Raw genomic sequence first — 19,950 nt, 5'->3', positions numbered from 1 at the left:
ACACACGGCTCTGCTACATCCACCTTGTAAACTCCTCCTGACCCCACACAAGTACACACACGGCTCTGCTACATCCACCTTGTAAAACTCCTCCTGACCCCACACAAGTACACACACGGCTCTGCTACATACACCTTGTTAAACCCCTCCTGACCCCACACACGGCTCTGCTACATCCACCTTGTAAACCCCTCCTGACCCCACACAAGTACACACACGGGTCTGCTACATCCACCTTGTAAAACCCCTCCTGACCCCACACAAGTACAAACACGGCTCTGCTACATTCACCTTGTAAACCCCTCCTGACCCCACTGACACATAAACGTTACCTCATCCATCCAGACCAGCACCATAATGACAAGCGACCAGCACAGCTGAGTCCTGCAGATGCAGAGGCAGGAGACACAGCAGGCCAGAATAAACTTTAAGCACAGCAGAACTTCCACATCAGGTTCACAGCAGAACTTCCACATCAGGTTCATGGTCTTTCTCTGTTACTTCCCTTGCAACTGTGGATTTAGCAGGCAGCAGGTTTCCAGTGTCCACAAGTGTTCAAAATTTCATCAGCAGGAGATGGCTTGAGTACCAAGTCCAAGACTTCCTGGAACCAGGTCACAGGCTAACTGCAGACTTGATTCTGAAGCACTGATTTCTCAGCTGAGGCTGCTTAAGAGGCAAGAGGGAGAGAATCAGGGCAGGAACATGAAAGCTGGAGACTCCATATTAACTGAGGGCAAGATAGCTGCAGCAGGACAGAAAGCAAAATGGGCAACAGAAAAAAATGAATTTAAAAAAAACGTAAAAAAAGACTGAGAACCTTACATTACTCCCCCTTAGGGACAGCCTCCGGATGACCTCAGACCAGGCTTGTCTGGGTACCTCTGATGAAACTGGTGGAGTAAGCGAGGAGCATTAATGTTATTTACTGGATCCCATGAGATGTCCTCCACTGGGTAGCCCTGCGACTTAATCAAGTACTGTAACTGATTTCTGTACAACCTGGAATCTAGAATCCTTTCCACCACAAATTCTTCCTGACCATCGACCAGCAATGGGTCAGGGTGAGGAGATGAGCGTCCAGGAAACGTATTAGGTGTTGCAGCCTTTAGTAGGGAAACATGGAAAACAGGGTGGATTCTCATAGATCTGGGCAGTTGAAGACGACAAGCAATGGCACTTGTAATTTTTTTGATTATATAGGGTCCAATGTACTTATGTCCCAATTTCTGGTTGACAGCCAGACCAAGTCTCCTACCTTGAAAGCTGGTGCAGGTTTACAAAATTTATCTGCTGCTTTCTTGTACCTTTCCTGAGCCAATTCCAGATATTCCTTTAGAAGATCAATATTCTTTTGTAAAGATGTGATTCTTTCAGCCACTGCCGGCAAGGGCGTATCTATGGAAAATCGAGGAAGAATGTTAGGATGATAAAATAGATGGACGAAAAAAAGGAGACTGCTTAGTGGAGGCGCTCGGAGAGTTGTTATAAGAGAACTCAGCCAGTGGAAGTAGATCCACCCAATCATCCTGTAGGTGGCAGATAAAGTAAAGGAGATACTGCTCCAGGGTCTGATTGGTCCGTCCTGTCTGTCCATTAGTCTGGGGATGAAAAGCAGAAGAAAGGTTTACTTTAATGTCCAATGCGGCACAGAAATTCTGCCAAAACCTTGAAGTGAATTGCACCCTTCGATCTGAAATGACTTCACCCGGTACTCCATGAAAACGAAACACATTCTGAATCATAAAATCTGATGTCTGTTTTGCAGTGGAAAAGCTGACACAGGGAATAAAATGAGCTGCCTTTGTTAACCGATCCACCACCTCTAGTATGATGTTCTTTCCTTGAGAGGTTGGTAACTCCACAATGAAGTTCATAGAAATGGATCCCCACGAGCCGGACAGGGTGGGAAGGGGTTGCAATAGACCCGTTGGCGCGGAGCATGGTGTCTTGCATAGACTTCACATGAAGTGACATAGTTTAAAACGTCCTTTCTGTAAGTGGGCCACCAAAAGAAACGAGAAAGAAATTCTTGTGTCTTTAGAACTCCTCTATGCCCAGCTATCTTAGAATCGTGGATAAGTTGCAATACTCTAAATCTGACCGTTTCGGGTATCTACAAGCGTTGTCCCTGTATCCACACACCATTCTTAAAGACAAGACTTATGTCCCTTGGAGGTGGTGCCACCAAAAAGAATCTGAATAGTATGCTTCCTTGATTTCCTTAAGTAAGTCTTGATTATGAATCACTCCCAGGAATCTAGAGGCAGGAAGAATAGTCTTAGGAGGAGTAAGGGGACGGATCTCTGATGAATGAATCCTAGAGAGTGCATCAGCCTTTCCGTTGCGTGATCCTGGCCTATAAGAAATTACAACATTAAATTGGTTTAGGAAAAGATTCCAGCGAGCCTGGCGAGGAGACAGGCACTTAGCCGACCTGATAAATTCAAGGTTGCGATGGTCTGTCAGGACGACTATTTGCTGTGCAGCACCCTGAAGAAGCTGTCTCCATTTCTTGAAGGCGGCAATAATAGCCAACAATTCTCTATTGCCCACATCGTAGTTCCTCTCAGCCGAAGACAACTGCTGGGAAAAGAAAGCACAAGGGTGCAAGACATTCTTCTCACCTGTTCTCTGAGAGAGTATAGCTCCGATGGCACAGTCTGAAGCATCCACCTCTATTATGAAGGCAAGTTCAGGTTTGGGATGCACTAGGATAGGTGCAGTGGTAAATTTATCCTTTAGATGGGAAAATGCTTCTTGGGCTTGAGGGGTCCAGGAGAACCTAGACTCCTTCCGGGTAAGTTGTGTGATAGGTGACACTATCTCAGAGAAATTCCTAATAAAACGTCTATAGAAATTGGCAAACCCGATGAAGCGCTGCACCTCCTTCACATTCCTAGGAACTGGCCAATTTTTGATGGCTTGGGTCTTGCTTCCATCCATACTAATTCCTTGTGTAGACATTACATTCCCCAGAAATTGGATTTCGGTCCTATGGAATTCACACTTTTCAAGTTTGATGTAAAGATGGTTCTGTCTTAGGCTAGTTTCACATTTGCGTTTAAGGCTGCAGCGGCGGCCTGCGCACGGCCGCCGCTAAGCCCCGCCCCTGCCGTGCCTCCACCAGTAGCTCTGCCTACGGACGCATGACGCTGCATGCGTCCTGCATCCCCTATCTTTAGCACTGGGGACGCAGGCCGTGTGCAGGTATGCGTTTGGCGGCGCATGCGTCCTTTTGACGCTGCGCCGAGCACACCAAATTGCAACCTGTTGCGTTTGGCGCTGGTCAGCGCAGCGTCAAAAGGACGCATGCGCCGCCAAACGCATACCTGCACACGGCCTGCGTCCCCAGTGCTAAAGATAGGGGACGCAGGACGCACGCAGCGTTATGCGTCCGTAGGCGGAGCTACTGGCGGAGGCACAGCAGAGGGCGGGGCTTAGCAGCGGCCGTGCGCAGGCCGCAGCTGCGGCCTTAAATGCAAATGTGAAACTAACCTTAGGCGTTCTAAGACCATTCTCACATGTCCATGATGTTCCTCTGTGGAGTTAGGAAAAATTAAAATATCCAGATAAATCACCACAAATGTATCTAGGAAATCCCTGAAGATGTCATTCACCAAGTGTTGGAAAGTGGCTGGGGCATTACACAGACCAAAAGACATGACTAGATATTCAAAGTGTCCGTAGCGTGACCTGAATGCAGTCTTCCATTCATCCCCAGGTCTAATACAGACCAAGTTATAGGCCCCACGGAGATCCAGTTTAGAAAAAATTTTGGCTTGCCGCACTCTCTCCAATAACTCCGGGATCAAAGGCAATGGATAACAGTTTCTAACAGTAACCTTATTGAGTTCCCTATAGTCTATGCAGGGTCTCAGAGATCCATCCTTCTTCTTCACAAAGAAGATGGGTGCACCTGCAGGAGATGAAGAGTGGCGTATGAAGCCCTTGGCTAGATTTTCGTCTATGTAGTCCTTCAAAGCCTTTAGCTCGGGCCCCGCCAGGGGGTAGATCTTACCAAAAGGTATCTCGGATCCAGGCAATAATTCTGGGTCGCCCCTCACACCCAATGGGGTACTCGGCACCGGGCCGGTGTCAGGGGGAAGGTGTTACAGCAGCAGTGACCCAGTCCGTGGCCCTGGGCGCCCAATATCAATGGCGGTGATGTCAATAGTTTATAAGTTTATATGGATAGTTCGTGACGCCACCCGTGGTGTTTGGCAAGTATGGTGTTAGGCCAACGCTGCATGCAGATCCACTGGGACTGATGGTGTGGTGCAGCAAAGATGGTGTAGCTCCCCACAGGTGGAGCTGTAGTCCCAGGGCAGTGTAGGTGCAATGGATGAGGAGAGACGCAGAATGGTATAGATGCTGGTACCCAGATGTAGCGGTGCTGAAGGTATTAACGGCGAATAAATGGAGAACACCAGGGCTTGCAGTTTCAAAGCTTTACTGACAGTTCGTGGTACCCACTGGTGCCTGCCTCCGTGCCGTGTCCTCCGGGGTAGAGACTCAATCAACCTCCCGGGCAAGTCAGGGTTCTCCTCTCCAACACTCTGCCAACATGTGCCTTTCCTGAACGACTCCTCTATTGCGCCTTTTAGTGTGAAGAACTCCAGTATTATAGTTCTATGGAATTCCTCCTGTCAGATGTTCCTAGAACCTCACTTGCATGACAGACAGCTGCAGAACCATGGTGGTTTCCGAAAGGAGCCACCCCTTGGCGGGGTCCTTCCCTGGAGGAAGATCTGGCTAGTCCTGTGTTTGAGACTCTTAAATGAGGCTCGACGGACTTTATTTGCATATGGTTCCTTTAGGAACAGAGCAAGCTGAAACTTCTGGACTCATCTGTTTCTCTGGAAAGTGTAGATCCTTGGTCTCCCAGTTGATTGTAGGGTTCTGAGCCTGCAGCCATGGTAGCCCTAGAATAATGGGAAAGTGTGGAGAAGAGATGAGCATAAAAGACAGTTTCTCCTGATGATCTTTACCCATAAGGACCTTCAAAGGCTCCATTTCCTGATCCACTGGTCCAGAGGTCAGCAGGGAGCCATCCACAGTCTCCATCTGTACTGGAGTAGCCTTCTTCACTGAATGTATCCCATGTTTCAGAGCAAAGGAGATATCCAAAAAATTGCCGCTTGCCCCTGAGTCGATCATAGCAGAGCTAGACACCCAGACAGAGTCAACCCAGAGTTTGATGGAAAGGAAGCAATGAGAATTGTTCTTCTTACAGCTCAGCTGGGACACTGCTGAGGAAACTTGAAAAATTGCTGCGTTTACACAGTCATCGGCCTCAGAACTAACGGAGTTTAAGTCAGAGAAATCAATATCTATGGCTGCAGATCTCTCTGGAGCCTGAGGCTCGGCCATGACACACCTCCTTTTGCAACACTCAGTGAATGACTGCTGCAGTAGTCTTACGAGAAAGGCTGGGGCAGTTTATAATCAAGTGCCCTGACTTACCGCATTAGAAACATAGCTTTTCCTTTAGGCAATGTTCTTTGCGTGCATCACTAACCCGTCTCTGTGCAGAGTCCACCTACAGTACATGGGTTCAGGTTCAGGTTCCCGTTGTGATTCTACTCAAAGGTTCCTTAGCTGGGGAGGAAGGTAGGAAACAGTTGGTTCGAAAGTAATCGCACTATCTCTCCTGTCTGCATTCAGTAAGACGAGCATTGATACGGATGCAGTAGTTAATAAAGTCACCTAATGCAGTGGGAGGGTCTGCTCGAGCAAGTTCATCCTTAATAAGAATCATAGAATCGTAGAGTTGGATGGGACCTCCTGGGCCATCTGGTCAAAGCAGGATTCGCTAAATCATCCCAGTCAGATGTCTGTCCAGCCTCTGTTTGAAGACTTCCATTGAAGGAGAACTCACCACTTCTCATGGCAGCTTGTTCCACTCATTGATCACTCTGTCAAAAAGTTTTTTCTAATATTTAATCTGTGTCTCCTCCCATTCAGTTTCATCCCATTGCTTCTAGTCTTTCCTTGTGAAAAAGAGAATAAAGTTGATCCTTCTACAATGTGACAGCCCTTTAGATATTTGTAGACAGCTATTAAGTCTCCTCTCAGTCTTCTCTTTTGCAAACTAAACAATCCCAAATCCTGCAACCTTTCCTCATAAGACCGGGTTTGCAGACCGGTCACCATTCTGGTTGCTCTTTTCTGAACTTGCTCCAGTTTGTTGATGTCTTTTTTAAAATGTGGTGCCCAAAACTGGACACAATATTCCAGATGAGGTCTGACCAAAGAGGAGTAGAGGGAAATAATGACTTCACATGATCTAGACTGTATGCTTCTGTTAATACATCCTAGAATTGCATTTGTCTTTTTTGCTGCTGCATCACACTGTTGACTCATATTCAGTCTGTGATCTATTAGTATACCCAAGTCTTTTTCACATGTGCTGTTGCTTAGGCCTATTCCTCCCATTCTGTATATGCTTTTTTCATTTTTATTGCCCAGATGTAGTACTTTGCATTTTTCCCTGAAAAAAACATTCTGTTAGTTGCTGCCCACTGCTCCAGTTTATTTATATCTTTTTGAATCCTCTCTCTCTCTCCTCTAGTATTAGCTATCCCTCCTAGCTTTGTGTCATCGGCAAATTTAATCAGTTTACCCTCAATTCCTTCATCTAAATCGTTGATAAAGATGTTGAACAATACAGGGCCCAGGACAGAGCCCTGTGGTACCCCACTTGAGACATTCTTCCAACTGGATGTGCAGCCATTTACGACCACTCTCTGGGTCCGATCACTAAGCCAGTTATGAATCCACCTAACAGTTGCCTTGTCCATTCCATACTTAGTCATTTTTTCAATTAGGATTGTATGAGATACTTTGTCAAATGCTTTGCTGAAGTCAAGATATACTATATCTACAGCATTTCCTTAATCCACCCAATCAGTGATTCCGTAATAGAAGGAAATTAAGTTAGTCTGACATGACTTATTAGTTACAAACCCATGCTGACTCTGTTTAATCACTTCATTCTTATCCAGGTACTGACAAACATGTTGTTTAATAATTTGTTCAAAGATCTTTCCTGGTATAGAAGTCAGACTCACCAGCCTATAGTTGCCTGGGTCCACCTTCTTCCCCTTTTTGAAGATAGGAACAACATTTGCTCTTCTCCAGTCTTCTGGGACTTCTCCTGTTCTCCAAGAATTTTCAAAGATTATGGAGAGGGGTTCAAAAATTTCTTCTGCTATCTCCTTCAGTACTCTGGGGTGTAATTCATCTGGACCTGGAGACTTGAATTCATTTAGCTTAGCTAAGTGTTTCCTCACTATCTTTCTGTTTATAGATATCCTAGATTCTTCTATTCCCTTAATAGGACAGTGAAGAACAGTTGGTGTTACATTTCTTTTCTGAGAGAAAACAGATGCAAAATAGGAATTTAAAAGTTCGGGAGACAACCCTTTCCGAAAAATAGATTTTTTGGCGGAACTGTCCCAAGTGGTATCGAGAGCCCATCTCCTGAAATCCAAGGCATTTTCGGCTACTGAGCGTTTACCTTGGTGCAAAGTTAACATGGCTGCTTAAGCTGTTGCACCTCGGTTGGGGTCATCAAACACCTGCCCCATGGCTGAAATGAAAGCATCAAGATGATTCAAACATTCATCCTCAGTTTCAATCCGAGGATTTGCCGACATCAGAGCCTTGTTGGTAAGCAGCTTGATTATAGTTAGCACTTTGGATCGTTCAGTGGGAAATTTTGAAGCATGTGCAGAGAAAAACAGGTTGCATTGGTTAATAAATCCCCTGAATTTTTCACGTTCACCGCCAAAACAAAAAGGGGGTAACTTAGGGATCCCAGAACTCAGGGTTATGGCTGGAGCCTGGACTCGTTCCTTTAGAGCCTCAATCCTGACTCTTAAATCCTGAGTAGTTTGTCTAAAAACTTTCAAATTGTGATTAATAAGGCCCTGCAGGCTTGCAAAGTGGGTTTTAAAGTCTGTATATCTGCAAGGATTGTATCAGTCACTCCGCACAACTCCTTTATGCGAGCCTCCATCTTCCAGATCCTTTAAGGCAGAAGTAGTGGAAGGAAAAAAAAAGCACACCATAGTGGTAACACTCCATAGTAAAAAGAAGGGAATGCGCTCACCTGGAATGGTTGTGAGAAGTCACAACCACTGTCATCACAGAAGATATAAACGGATATCTGACATCCACGGTCATGGCAGACATGGCCTTCCCAGACCCAGCAGACACCAACGTTGGCTTCAGAATCCTGTGATGTACTGTGTACGATTCATATAGCGTCTTGTGCTTGGATGCGAGGAAAAACACAGGAGACACAGGTGTGATTAGGAAGGACTTGCATTACATCATACAAGTAAGCAAAAGGGTTCACACAGTATGCAGATACAGAGGCAGGAGACACATCAGGCCAGAGTAAACTTTAAGCACAGCAGAACTTCCACAACAGGTTCATGGTCTCTCTCTGTTATTTCCCTTGCAACTGTGGATGTAGCAGGCAGCAGGTTTCCAGTGTCCACAAGTGTTCAAAAGTTCATCAGCAGGAGATGGCTGGAGTACCAAGTCCAAGACTTCCAGGAGCCAGGTCACAGGCTAACTGCAGACTTGATTCTGAAGCACTGATTGCTCAGCTGAGGCTGCTTAACCCCTTCATGACCCAGCCTATTTTGACCTTAATGACCTGGCCATTTTTGGCAATATTGACCAGTGTCCCTTTATGAGATAATAACTCAGGAACGCTTCAACGGATCCTAGCGATTCTGAGATTGTTTTTTCGTGACATATTGGGCTTCATGTTAGTGGTAAACTTAGGTCGATAATGTTTGCATTTATTTGTGAAAAAAACGGAAATTTGGCGAAAATTTTGAAAATTTCGCAATTTTCACATTTTGAATTTTTATTCCGCTAAACCAGAGAGTTATGTGACACAAAATAGTTAATAAATAACATTTCCCACATGTCTACTTTACATCAGCACAATTTTGGAAACAAAATTTTATTTTGTTGGGAAGTTATAAGGGTTAAAAGTTGACCAGCGATTTCTCCATATTAACTGAGGGCACGATAGCTGCAGCAGGACAGAAAGCAAAATGGCAGACGGAAAAACTGAATTTCAAAAAAGCATGTCAGAAAAGACTGAGAACTTTACACTAAGCATACAGTGGGGCAAAAAAGTATTTAGTCAGTCAGAAATAGTGCAAGTTCCACCACTTAAGATGAGAGGCGTCTGTAATTTACATCATAGGTAGACCTCAACTATGGGAGACAAACTGAGAAAAAAAAAATCCAGAAAATCACATTGTCTGGTTTTTTTTCATTTGATTTGCATATTATGGTGGAAAATAAGTATTTGGTCAGAAACAAGCAAACAAGATTTCTGGCTCTCACAGACCTGTAACTTCTTCTTTAAGAGTCTCCTCTTTCCTCCACTCATTACCTGTAGTAATGGCACCTGTTTAAACTTGTTATCAGTATAAAAAGACACCTGTGCACACCCTCAAACAGTCTGACTCCAAACTCCACTATGGTGAAGACCAAAGAGCTGTCAAAGGACACCAGAAACAAAATTGTAGCCCTGCACCAGGCTGGGAAGACTGAATCTGCAATAGCCAACCAGCTTGGAGTGAAGAAATCAACTGTGGGAGCAATAATTAGAAAATGGAAGACATACAAGACCACTGATAATCTCCCTCGATCTGGTGCTCCACGCAAAATCCCACCCCGTGGGGTCAGAATGATCACAAGAACGGTGAGCAAAAATCCCAGAACCACGCGGGGGGACCTAGTGAATGAACTGCAGAGAGCTGGGACCAATGTAACAAGGCCTACCATAAGTAACACACTACGCCACCATGGACTCAGATCCTGCAGTGCCAGACGTGTCCCACTGCTTAAGCCTGTACATGTCCGGGCCCATCTGAAGCTTGCTAGAGAGCATTTGGATGATCCAGAGGAGTTTTGGGAGAATGTCCTATGGTCTGATGAAACCAAACTGGAACTGTTTGGTAGAAACACAACTTGTCGTGTTTGGAGGAAAAAGAATACTGAGTTGCATCCATCAAACACCATACCTACTGTAAAGCATGGTGGTGGAAACATCATGCTTTGGGGCTGTTTCTCTGCAAAGGGGCCAGGACGAATGATCCGGGTACATGAAAGAATGAATGGGGCCATGTATCGTGAGATTTTGAGTGCAAACCTCCTTCCATCAGCAAGGGCATTGCAGATGAAACGTGGCTGGGTCTTTCAACATGACAATGATCCAAAGCACACCGCCAGGGCAACGAAGGAGTGGCTTCGTAAGAAGCATTTCAATGTCCTGGAGTGGCCTAGCCAGTCTCCAGATCTCAACCCTATAGAAAACCTTTGGAGGGAGTTGAAAGTCCGTGTTGCCAAGCGAAAAGCCAAAAACATCACTGCTCTAGAGGAGATCTGCATGGAGGAATGGGCCAACATACCAACAACAGTGTGTGGCAACCTTGTGAAGACTTACAGAAAACGTTTGACCTCTGTCATTGCCAACAAAGGATATATCACAAAGTATTGAGATGAAATTTTGTTTCTGACCAAATACTTATTTTCCACCATAATATGCAAATCAAATGAAAAAAAAACAGACAATGTGATTTTCTGGATTTTTTTTTCTCAGTTTGTCTCCCATAGTTGAGGTCTACCTATGATGTAAATTACAGATGCCTCTCATCTTTTTAAGTGGTGGAACTTGCACTATTGCTGACTGACTAAATACTTTTTTGCCCCACTGTATATATGATATAGTTTTTAATTTTTTTCTCTGTCTTACTTTTATGGAGACTGTTATTATATATGTATGGGGTGAAAAGTGTGAAAAAGTTCCCACGCAGCATTTGCCATAAAGTGAGACCAGGGACTATTTTTTACAGTGGCGGAGGAATACAGTGCGGAAGGATACCTACCTCCCGTCATTGGATTCCTTGAGCCCCATAGAGAGTGGTTGCATCAGCTGATGCTGCTGCTCTCCACGGGAGATCTGCGTGGGACACTCACGCGTGGATTTCTGCGGATCAGGGAGTATATGGCTTGTTTGTTATTTTCATATTTTTCCTTAGATGACACTGGCTTCGGGGATCAAAGTGACAAGTGATGGTGAGTATGTACTCTGTTATATGTACTGTATGTCTATATGTGTGTATTGTATGAATGTATTGTATGTAGTATGTATTGTATGAATGTATTGTATGTAGTATGTATGTAGTATGTATGCATTGTATGCAGTATGTATGTTGTATATCTGGAGCATGTTGTATGTATGTATGAATGTAGTATATATGTAGTATGTATGTTGTATGTAGTATGTATGTTGTATGAATGTAGTATATACTGTATGTAGTATGTATGTTGTATGAATGTAGTATATATGTTGTATGAATGTAGTATATATGTAGTATGTATGTAGTATGTATGTACTATGCATGTATGTTGTATGTAGTATGTATGTAGTATGTATGTATGTTGTATGAATGTAGTATACATGTATGTAAGTAGTATATATGTATGTTGTATGAGTGTAGTATATATGTAGCATGTATGTAGTATGTATGTATGTTGTATGAATGTAGTATATATGTAGCATGTATGTAGTATGTATGTTGTATGAATGTAGTATACATGTATGTATGTAGTATATATGTATGTTGTATGAATGTAGTATACATGTATGTATGTAGTATATATGTATGTTGTATGAATGTAGTATATATGTAGTATTTAGTATATATGTATGTTGTATGAATGTAGTATATATGTAGCATGTATGTAGTATGAATGTAGTATACATGTATGTAGTATATATGCATGTTGTATGAATGTAGTATGTATGTAGTATGTATGCTGTATGAATATAGTATATATGTAGTATGTATGTAGTATGTATGCTGTATGAATGTAGTATATATGTAGTATGTATGTAGTATATATGTATGTTGTATGAATGTAGTATACATGTATGTATGTAGTATATATGTATGTTGTATGAATGTAGTATATATGTAGTATATATGTAGCATGTATGTAGCATGCATGTAGCATGTATGTAGTATGTATATATGTAGTATATATGTAGCATGTAGGTAGTATGTATATATGTAGTATGTATGTTTTTTTTGTTTTTTTTTACATTCAACACATTAGCCGGATGATGGGACTACTACTGTCCCATCATTGGCTAATGTGTTAATCACTGTCAGTGTAGCAGGCATCGCCCGATGGGACTTATAGTCCCATCGGACGATGCCTGCACACACACAAGACCCCCCGGCAGGCCCGCACAGCCCACCGGCAGCCGACACAGGCACCCGGCTGGCCCGTACAGACCAAGGCAGCCGGCACAGGCCCCTGAGAGGCCCATACAGACCACCGACAGCCGGCTCAGGCCCCTGAGAGGCCTGTACAGACCACCGGCAGCCGGCACAGGCCCCCGGCAGGCCGGCACAGGCCCCCGGTAGCCGGCACAGGCCCCCGAGAGGCCCATACAGACCACCGACAATCGGCACAGGCCCCCGAGAGGCCCGTACAGACCCCACCCGCACACACAGACACGCACAGTGTCTGCCCATGCACCGCCCACACTCTTCCCCCCTCCCGAACAGGCTGTACAAGGCAAGAAAGGGTTTTTTTTAATTCCGATATTTCTGTCCCATTAACTTGAATGGGACTTCCGGGATCGGAATTGGCGATACCCGATACTTTTTTTTAGATCGGCCGATCCATTCCGATCCGATATTTTTCAGTATCGGGTGGTATCGCTCAACACTAGTTACAAGTGTTTTATATGACTTGTTATCTTTTGTCTATTTTGACATTTGGGGCCACCTGGTCCTTTTCCCAATTTCCTCCCTTCCCCCTCCCCCCTTTCTCCTTTCCCTTCCTTTATATTGTTAAAACCCCAATAAAATGTTTGGAAAAGGAAATAAGGATAAATTATATCTTAAACTGATTGAAACCATATAAATAATTAGTATTAATTCATTGGAGTGTTGAAGCCATTAAAAATAACTCTTACTACATTCCACCGCTGGTTTCAATCACTTTAATTAATTAACCGGTCACTAAACTATTTTAATTCTTCCTAAACCATTTGACATTTATGGCGTTGTTCCCTATATACAGTGCCTTGCGAAAGTATTTAGCCCCCTGGAGCTTTTCAACCTTTTCCCACACATCATGCTTCAAACATAAATATACCAAATGTAAATTTTTGGTGAAGAATCAACAACAAGTGGGGACACAATTGTGAAGTTGATTGAAATTTATTGGTTATTTTACATTTTTGTGGAAATTCAAAAAATGAAAAGTGGGACCTGCAATATTATTCTGCCCCTTTACTTTCAGTGCAGCAAACTCACTTCAGAAGTTCATTGTGGATCTCTAAACCAGGGTTCCCCAACTCCAGTCCTCAAGGCCCACCAACAGGTCATGTTTTCAGGATTTCCCTTGTATTGTACAGGTGAAGCAATTATCACCTGAGCAATACTAAGGAAATCCTGAAAACATGACCTGTTGGTGGGCCTTGAGGACTGGAGTTGGGGAACCCTGCTCTAAACGATCCAATGTTGTCCTAAATGACTAATGATGACAAATATAATCCACCTGTGTGTAATCAAGTCTCCATATAAATGCACCTGCTCTGTGATAGTCTCAGGGTTCTGTTTGAAGCACAGAGAGCATCATGAAGACCAAGGAACACAACAGGCAGGTCCGTGATACTGTTGTGGAGAAGTTTAAAGCCGGATTTAGGTACACAATTATTTCTGAAACTTTAAACATCCCAAGGAGCACTGTGCAAGCGATCATATTGAAATGGAAGGAGTATCATACGACTGCAAATCTACAAAAACCTGGCCATCCCTCTTAACTTTCATCTCAAACAAGGAGAAGACTGATCAGAGATGCAGCCAAGAGGCCCATGATCACTCTGGATGAACTGCAGAGATCTACAGCTGAGGTGGGACAGTCTGTCCATAGGGCAACAATCAGTCATACACTGCACAAATCTGGCCTTTATGGAAGTGTGGCAAGAAGAAAGCAATTTCTCAAAGATATCCATAAAAAGTGTTGTTTAAAGTTTGCAACAAGCCACCTTGGAGACACACCAAACATGTGGAAGAAGGTGCTCTGGTCAGATGAAACCAAAATCGAACTTTTTTGCAACAATGCCAAACAATATGTTTGGCGTAAAGGCAACACAGCTCATCACCCTGAATACACCATCCCCACTGTCAGACATGGTGGTGGCAGCATCATGGTTTGGGCCTGCTTTTCTTCAGCAGGGACAGGGAAGATGGTTAAAATTGATGGGAAGATGGATGGAGCCAAATACAGGACCATTCTTGAAGAAAACCTGTTGGAGTCTGCAAAAGACCTGAGACCGTGATGGAGATTTGTCTTCCAACAAGACAATGATCCCAAACATAAAGCAAAATCTGCAATGGAATGGTTCACAAATAAACACATCCAGGTATTAGAATGGCCAAGTCAAAGTCCAGACCTGAATCCAATGGAGAATCTGTGGAAAGAGCTGAAAACTGCTGTTCACACACAATCTCCATCAAACCTCACTGAGCTCAAGCTGTTTGCCAAGGAAGAATGGGCAAGAATTTCAGTCTCTCGATGTACAAAACTAATAGAGACATACCCCAAGCGACTTGCAGCTGTAATCACAGCAAATGGTGGCCAACAAAGTATTACGTTAAAGGGGCTGAATAATATTGCACGCCCCACTTTTCAGTTTTTGAATTTCCACAAAAATTTAAAATAACCAATAAATTTCATTCAACTTTACAATTGTGACCCACTTGTTGATTTTTCACCAAAAATTTACATTTAATATCTTTATGTGTGAAGCATGATATGTGGGAAAAGGTTGAAAAGTTCCAGGGGGCCAAATACTTTTGCAAGGCACTATATTTTTTTTTATTTGCTACCAATAGACACTTTGATAGAAAACAGCATACTGGGTTTAAAAGGAAAAAAATCAAACGAAACAAAAAATAAACTTTGGACCAAACAAAAAAGAAAAACAAAAAACATTGGACCAACAGGTGCTGAAATAGCAAATGTCTTTGTAGAAATCTTCTTTCGTCAAATCTTCTTAGACCACAGTTCTATCTGAGTCTCTGGTGCAGGGAAGCCAAGGGATTATTTTGCCCTCATTACCAAAAAACTAATGCCAAGGTGACTTCACTCCTTTCCCTGGGTAGCAAAAGAACAGACTCTAAAGAGTAATCTGTCCTTGCCCTTTATTATATTAATCCCTCGTCTCTGCAAAGCAATGGGTAAAGGGAGTGCAGGTGTCCACGGGTGAGCATAGAGTTCATTCATCTTCTATTGCTGCCGCTGTTCAAGGTCTCACTTTATACGCCATTTGGTTTCAGGCAAAAGCTTCTGGGGTTAGTTCTCCCCTCCCTTTTCATCAGCTGGCAGTTATGAGGATTCACTCTGGTGATGGTTTAGCAGCATCTGGGCTCAGTCTCATCGCTCAATTGGACATTTTGCAGATACAGCCTATACTCAGTCCTGGTGGCTTGTTTTCCCACCCCTTCATCAAATGAATAAAACAAAATTACTGAACTTTTAAATTTGTTGGTCCAATTTACTATGCCCAGAAAGACCTTTGAATTTTTCTACTTTAGCAAACAAATATTTCTATTCTAGATAACTACTAAATTATATATATATATATATATATATATATATATATATATATACACACACTGTATATCTGGACCCTGAGAGCGTCCTAAGCTATGTTGTGAGGCGAAATTTTAACCCCGCGCGTTCCAATTCACCAAACAATTTTGCCCCTATCTACATACTGGGGAAAAAGTGTGTGCACGTCATGCCCCGCCCCTCATTATGATATCATAATGCCCCTAGCTGAAGAGCCCGGCGCTGCCCGGGCATAGTAACTAACTGTGGTTAGTTATAACAAATTATAATTATCCTCCATCCCATAGTCCCGTGCCCATATACCTATCATACATATCCACCATCCCATAGGCCCATGCCCATATACCCATCATACATATCCTCCATCCCATAGTCCCATGCCCATATACCCATCATACATATTCTCCATCCCATAGTCCCATGCCCACATACCCATCATACATATCCTCCATCCCATAGTCGAGTGCACACATACCCATCACACATCCTCCATCCCATAGTCCCATGCCCATATACATATTCTCCATCCCATAGTCCCATGCCCATATTCTCCATCCCATAGTCCCATGCCCATATACCCATCATACATATCTGCCATCCCATAGTTCCGTGCCCATATACCCGTCATACATATCCTCCATCACATAGTCTAGTGCCCATATACCCATCACGCATCCTCCATCCCATAGTCCTGTGCCCATATACCCGTCATATATATTCTCCATCCCATAGTCCCGTGCCCTTCTACCCATCATACATATTCGCCATCCCATAGTCCAGTGCCCATATACCCATCACACATCCTCCATCCCATAGTCGAGTGCCCACATACCCATCACACATCCTCCATCCCATAGTCCCATGCCCATATACATATTCTCCATCCCATAGTCCCATGCCCATATACCCGTCATACATATCCTGCATCCCATAGTCCCATGCCCATATACCCATCATACATATCCTCCATCCCATAGTCCCGTGCCCATATACCCGTCATACATATTCTCTATCCCATAGTCCGGTGCCCATATACCCGTCATACATATCCTCCATCCCATAGTCCAGTGCCCATATACCCATCCCACATCCTCCATCCCATAGTTCCGTGCCCATATACTCGTCATACATATTCTCCATCCCATAGTCGAGTGCCCATATACCCATCACACATCCTTCATCTCATAGTCCCATGCCCATATACCCATCACACATCCTCCATCCCATAGTCCCGTGCCCATATACCCATCATACATATTCTACATCCCATAGTCCTGTGCCCATATACCCGTCATACATATCCTCTATCCCATAGTCCAGTGCCCATATACCCATCACACATCCTCCATCCCATAGTCCCGTGCCCATATACCCATCATACATATCCACCATCCCATAGGCCTGTGCCCATATACCCGTCATACATATCCTCCATCCCATAGTCCAGTGCCCATATACCCATCACACATCCTCCATCCCATAGTCAACCATTATGACATCATAATGAGCGGCGGGGCTTGATGACATCAGCGTCGCCATGGCAACCATGGTGACATCATAATGAGGGGCGGGGCTTGATACGCACACACTGTTTCCCCATTATGTAGATAGGGGCATTATGACATCATAATGAGGGGTGGGGCTTGACGCGTACACACTTTTTCCCCATTATGTAGACAGGGGCAAAATTGTTTGGTGAATTGGAACGCGCGGGGTTAAAATTTTGCCTCACAACATAGCTTAGGACGCTCTCGGGGTCCAGACGTGTGACTGCCAAATTTTGTGGCTGTAGCTGCGACGGTGCGGATGCCTATCCCGGACATGCGCACAAACACACACACATACACACATACATACATACACACTTTGAGTTTTATATATTAGATAGTAATATATAACACCCCGGGCCCCGGCTATCGCCATCCCGCCTCTGCCAGGAGGCACAACGCAGAGGAACTCTTCAGGGGCCTGTTGTGCCCTCGCTACACCTGGGCGTAGGAACGCCAGAAGCTTGTCAACTCCTCGTCGGCTGGGCCCAGCAGCTGAGACACTGAATAGACACCGTCCACCACTCTGCCGGACGTCAGAGGATAAGTGACACGTTGTAGTTGATTAATCATAGTTCCTGGACCTGTAGTCGACCATACCGCAGCCTCATAGTTACCAGTTCCGACCAGGTAGTTATCGTGTTACCTCTGTATTATTGTTCTGATCCCTGCGAGGATAACTGTTGTTAGCTTGCTGGTTACTCAAGATAGCCGTATATATATCTGGACCCCGAGAATAATTAAAAATGAACATTGGGCTGTTCTAAAAAATAGTGTCTGCATTTGTCTTTACAAACTCACAATATGTACTTTTTTGTGGATTTAGCATTCCTGTGAATCACTATCCTAATATTTAGTTGTATACCCACAGTTTTTGAGAACTGCTTCACTTCTATGTTGCACAGAGTCAACCAACTTCTGGCCCCTGTCACCTGTTTTTCCAGCCCTGGATGCTTTTTTTTTTTTTTTTCACATTCAACACATTAGCCGGATGATGGGACTACTACTGTCCCATCATTGGCTAATGTGTCAATCACTGTCATTGTAGCAGGCATCGCCCGATGGGACTTGTAGTCCCATCGGACGATGCCTGCACACACACACAACCCCCAGCAGGCCCGCACAGACCCCCGACAGGCCTGCACAGACCCCCAGCAGTCCGCACAGACCCCCGGCAGCCGGCACAGATCCCCGGCAGGCCCGTACAGACCCCCGGCAGTCCGCACAGACCCCCCAGCAGGCCCGCACAGACCCCCGGCAGGCCCGTACAGACCCCCGGCAGGCCCGCAAGACCCCGCCCGCACACACAGACACGCACAGTGTCCGCCCACGCACCGCCCACACTCTTCCCCCCTCCCGAACAGGATGTGCAAGTACAGAAAGGGTTTTTTTTTCATTCCGATATTTGTGTCCCATTGACTTGAATGGGACTTCCGGTATCGGAATCGGCGATACCCGATACTTTTTGGGTATCGGCCGATCCAATCCAATCCGATATTTCTCAATATCAGATGGTATCGCTCAACACTAGCTGTGAGGCGAAATTTTAACCCTGCGCGTTTCAATTCACCAAACAAATTTGCCACTAGGTACATAATGGGTAAAAAGTGTATGTATGTATGTGTGTACAGTCATGGCCAAAAGTATTGACACCCCTGCAATTCTGTCAGATAATATTAATTTTCTTCCTGAAAATGATTGCAAACACAAATTCTTTGGTGTTATTATCTTCATTTAATTTGTCTTAAATGAAAAAACACAAAAGAGAGTGAAGCAAAAAGCAAAACATTGATCATTTCACACAAAACTCCAAAAATGGTCAGGACAAAAGTATTGGCACCCTCAGCCTAATACTTGGTTGCACAACCTTTAGCCAAAATAACTGCGACCAACTGCTTCCGGTAACCATCAATGAGTTTCTTACAATGCTCTGCTGGAATTTTAGACCATTCTTCTTTGGCAAACTACTCCAGGTCCCTGATATTTGAAGGGTGCCTTCTCCAAACTGCCATTTTTAGATCTCTCCACAGGTGTTCTATGGGATTCAGGTCTGGACTCATTGCTGGCCACCTTAGAAGTCTCCAGTGCTTTCTCTCAAACCATTTTCTATTGCTTTTTGAAGTGTGTTTTGGGTTATTGTCCTGCTGGAAGACCCATGACCTCTGAGGTAGACCCAGCTTTCTTACACTGGGCCCTATATTATGCTGCAAAATTTGTTGGTAGTCTTCTGACTTCATAATGTCAAGCACACGGTCAAGCAGTCCAGTGCCAGAGGCAGCAAAACAACCCCAAAACATCAGGGAACCTCCGCCATGTTTGACTGTAGGGACCGTGTACTTTTCTTTGAATGCCTCTTTTTTCTCCTGTAAACTCTATGTTGATGCTTTTGCCCTAAAAGCTCTACTTTTGTCTCATCTGACCAGAGAACATTCTTCCAAAATGTTTTAGGCTTTTTCAGGTAAGTTTTGGCAAACTCCAGCCTGGCTTTTTTATGTCTCGGGGTAAGAAGTGGAGTCTTCCTGGGTCTCCTACCATACAGTCCCTTTTCATTCAGATGCCGACGGATAGTACGGGTTGACACCGTTGTACCCTCGGACTGCAGGGCAGCTTGAACTTGTTTGGATGTTAGTGGAGGTTCTTTATCCAACATCAGCACAATCTTGCATTGAAATCTCTTGTCAATTTTTCTTTTCCGGCCACATCTAGA

The sequence above is a fragment of the Dendrobates tinctorius genome, unplaced genomic scaffold (assembly GCF_039654945.1).
Source record: "Dendrobates tinctorius isolate UK_male_01 unplaced genomic scaffold, ASM3965494v1 ptg000108l, whole genome shotgun sequence".
NCBI classification, from domain to species: Eukaryota; Metazoa; Chordata; class Amphibia; order Anura; family Dendrobatidae; genus Dendrobates; species Dendrobates tinctorius.
The sequence above is the reverse complement of the archived record's forward strand: the minus strand, read 5'-3'. Positions refer to the sequence as shown.